At 43.5% G+C, this 4,019-nt stretch overlaps 1 long non-coding RNA gene across 1 annotated transcript; it reads right to left on the bottom strand.

Annotated features, from left to right (window-relative positions):
* Window positions 1-109: 109 nt before the first annotated feature.
* LOC130521193 (uncharacterized) lies at window positions 110-931 on the bottom strand. The gene is made up of 2 exons (XR_008949214.1): window positions 816-931; window positions 110-531 (listed from the first exon to the last, which is right to left on the bottom strand). It is a non-coding gene; the product is annotated as an uncharacterized LOC130521193 (long non-coding RNA).
* Window positions 932-4,019: the final 3,088 nt, after the last annotated feature.

Genomic DNA, 4,019 nt, shown 5'->3' with positions numbered 1-4,019 from the left:
CTGGTCCACACACACACACACACACACACACACACCACACACACACACACACACCACCACACACACAACACCAAATATTTATTTTTATGTGGGGAAACTCCTCAGAAAACAGAATTATAATATTTAATCGTGGGATTATTAAAGATTAATGAACACATTCAAACTAAAACTTAATTTTGAGCAACGAACAAAAGATGAAAAGACGTCAAACAGATTAAAGTGTCGTCCAGTGAGTGATGCTGATAGACTGTTGCTATGGCAACAGGCCGTCATGATGCTGTTGCTGACAGGTTGTTTTAATGACTGATGATGATGATGATGATGATGATGATGAAGAAACAACAGTGGTGTTTATGGTGGCGCTGACCTGGTGTCTCCATGGTGATGAAGGTCTCCTGATGCAGCAGCTCAGGTGCTCACAGGAGCTTTAAAGGTGCCTTTAACTCCTCCCGTCAGGTGAGTTTCAGCCAATCAGCTGAGGCCTCCAGGTGATGACGTCATCACTTTAACAGCCCATCAGACCTGCAGCAACTGATTAAACAGGAATTAATCAGGAAACTCAGCCTGGTTTTAAACTCTGAAATGGTTAAAATTCACATTTTCAGAGGAAATGAAGAGAAGATGAAAACAGAGAAAGAAACGGAGACGACTCGTCCTCTTTAACTCCTCCCTCTCTTTCGGGGTCGTCCACGGGCGTGCGTGATGGAGTTATTGTCAGTGTAGTTGGAGTTAATGTCTTTCTAGTTGTGCTGGTTGTCGGTCTAGTCTTCGTTCTCCTAAAGCGTTGCCGTCCCAAAGGTAATAATTACACCTACGTGATGTTTGATGGTTGAGGCTGGAAGCTGCTGGAATCATTTTGTTGCTCTTCCGCCACCACAGAGAAGCCGACGGTGTCGTTAATTTGCCTTTTTTGTTTCTTCAGCAGCATCAGTACCAGACAGAAGAGGTGCTGGTTCTAATGAAATGCTGTGATCTCTCCTGTCTTTTGGTGAACTGGCAGAAGCTTCTGACCAGTTCACCGCTGACGCCTGCACACCTGCTCCAGAGGAGCGGTTGGGTTGTCTGGAGAACCAGGCACCTGGGCCTGATTGACGGGTCCGATTGTCCACCACAGGTTCTGTTGGTTACAGATGTATTTGAACGCTCCGCAGCAGCCGGAGCTGATGTTGCTGTAATCATTCCTGAAAACATTCCCATTTCATATTCCCAGCTCTCAGCCACTGATGGGCTGCACCCACCTGGGCCAGAGCTCCTTTTGAAAATGAGTCCAACTTCACCTCATGTCTGACTTCAAACATCTGGAGATTTTGGTCATGTGACAGGAAACGGGAAGCTTTTATTTATGATCTGACGCAGGAATAAACAGCTAATTTATACTTTAAACGGCTTCAGCTGGGACTCAGGGCACTGTTACTTATTGTTTGTCTGTTGCTACTTTATTTTCATGGTTAAAAGTTGAGTAATTTGTTAATAATCGTAATTTGAGGGAAATGGGTCCGTTCATGATCGGCTCCGTTTTACTGCCCCCTGCTGCGGTCGTTGTCAGAATTGACGTCGGCAGGTGAGAAACCCACCGTGGAGGCGGCTTTGATAGATTATTGATGATTGATTATATATCTGATGGGAGGTGTTGGAGGTTCCGCGTGCAGGAGGCGGCTGCTCACGCGCCTCAGCATCTCCCGCCTCGCACGGATCAATATAGTGATTAGAGTTTGTAGCGTTCGGATCAAAGCTGTTCCCGAGCTCGAGGCTGGTGAGGACTTTAGATGCTGCGTCATAGCTCCTGCAGACGGGTGCGTGTGTGCGTGCGTGTGCGTGGGCGGCGTCTCCATCCTGCAGAAGCTTTCAGATCATTTGCGGGACTCGAACTTCCGCCTGTTAAGCAACCTGGCTCCGTCTCCGGGGACCTGGGCTGGTGCCAGGGGGCCCTGCAGGTCCCCCAGAGCCCGTCATAGTCGCAGTGACCCCGAGCAGCAGCAGCTCCGGCTCAGGTGTGAAGGTGTGAGAGTGATGTTGCACGCCCCTTCCGGACAGGTAGGTTCAAATACCTGCGAGCGAAGATAATATAAATACGACAAAAGGAAATTAAATAGAGTCAAAGAGGATTTAATGTTCCGAAGTTGCATCTAATCCGACGGGAGCAGAAGACAAATGCAACAGTCTGCACACACAAAGCAACATTTACATATTTACACTGGAGATTGGAACAAACATCACGCTACAAACATGTGGAGACGAGCAGAAGCTGAAATATAGAATTAAATCACAACACAACGCTTCTATAAAACAGTCTGATCTGTGAAACAGATGTCACAATGTTGTTTCGTTACGACTTTAAATGTGTCTAAATGACAATATTAATGCTCTTTTTTTCTAAATGTCACCTGTGTGTAAAGTTGCTAATTTCAGACACAATTTCTAACATTCTGTCCTTTGTGTTTTTGCCTTTCAGAGCGCATCTTAACCTCATGATGTTCATCTTAAATGTGAACATTTCAGCTTCTTAATATCACTCTGATTCAATAAGTGTATATCATGAAAAATGTGATGAATGAAGCAGGATTTATTATGTTGTTATAATGCCAACAGTCATGAGGTTTCATGAGGTCTCTTAATCTTATTTTAAACTTTGAGTCTGTGCAAATTTGAGCAATCAAAATGAAAATTTCTAAGGTGATTTTGTAGGTTTCCGATTTAAATTCATATTTCACCGCTGTTTTATCAGCGCTGATGTGGGTCATCGGGCTGAAATTAGCAGGATGCATGAAGGAAGTTTTGTAAAATATTGGCCCCAAGTTTCACATCTTCGGGCCGAAGCTGCGCGGAGATATTTGGGGATTTGCAGTACACGTTCCCTCCAGCAGGCGTCCACAGAGTTCCGTAAAACTTCTCTAAAGTCATTAATTAGTGCATTTAATACGTTATAGTCAGAAACGCGTCTACGGCACTTAAAGTGGATTTCCAAATACTTTAAAATACTGAAAAAAAGATTTACACCTGTAAAAGCTTCCCATAAAGTCTCTGTAAAGGCAGAAATAAAGTTTCATTGATTTCTAAGAGGCCCTCGACAACGAAAAGGCCGAAAACTGTCATTACCATATATGGTCAAACAGGTACATTTAGCGGCCTCGGCCTCGCCTTGGTTTCACCGCGCTGGCTTCTCATTGGATAAGAGAAACTGTCAATAAGGCCCACGTGCCCTTGGGCCAGCGGGCTCTTCTGTGATTGGCTGAGGCGGATAAAAGTCCAGTAAAAGTGTCAGTTAAGGCTGCTGGACGATGCTGATTGGTTCGTTTACTTCCGGGCAGTTTGCCAATTCCATCCATAATGAATTTAATTGGTCCAACATTTTGTCGAGGCTTCAATTTAACGAAACTCTGGACTTTCAGAAAGTTTGACGAGCGCTGCTAAAAAACTAAACGAAAGGCGAAATTGACTTTAATCAACGCATTTAAATGATGGTTAAGATCCAGAATTAATGCGTTCAATCATGTGAGTGTTCACTTCAAAGTTAAGTGTCCTATCTGCATAAATGTCTTTTTAAGGGAGCACAAATCCGTGTTATCAGTAGCTATGCAGGCTAGCTAGTGCTACGCTGACCGAGAACTGCCGTAAAGTTTCGGCGCCACGGTGATGATGTCGTAAATCTCCAGGTTACAGTTGCAGGTCTGCTAACAAACGGGTACCTGGACTTTTAAAACCGATAGAATTGGTCTATTTTAACCTTTACAATCAACGAGAAAATACACTTTATTTTAGTTAATGCATGTTTGGTGTAGACATCAGGTCGCCTGCAACCTCCACTCCTTAAAACATTAAAAGTTCGACCACCGGAAAAGGTGAGTGCAGGAATCCTGGAAAAAGGTCGGATTAAATGAAGTTTTCCTGTTTTTACACAGACAAACAGATGAGATTGTTTGACGCGTTTGTTAATGTGATAAAAGGGGAATTAAATGTGATATTTTCACCATTTCAACCATTTTAATTGCAAATTCATTTAATGTTTTTATTTTAATCAA

The sequence above is a fragment of the Takifugu flavidus genome, unplaced genomic scaffold (genome assembly GCF_003711565.1).
Source record: "Takifugu flavidus isolate HTHZ2018 unplaced genomic scaffold, ASM371156v2 ctg775, whole genome shotgun sequence".
Taxonomy (NCBI): Eukaryota; Metazoa; Chordata; class Actinopteri; order Tetraodontiformes; family Tetraodontidae; genus Takifugu; species Takifugu flavidus.
The sequence above is the reverse complement of the archived record's forward strand: the minus strand, read 5'-3'. Positions and strand labels throughout refer to the sequence as shown.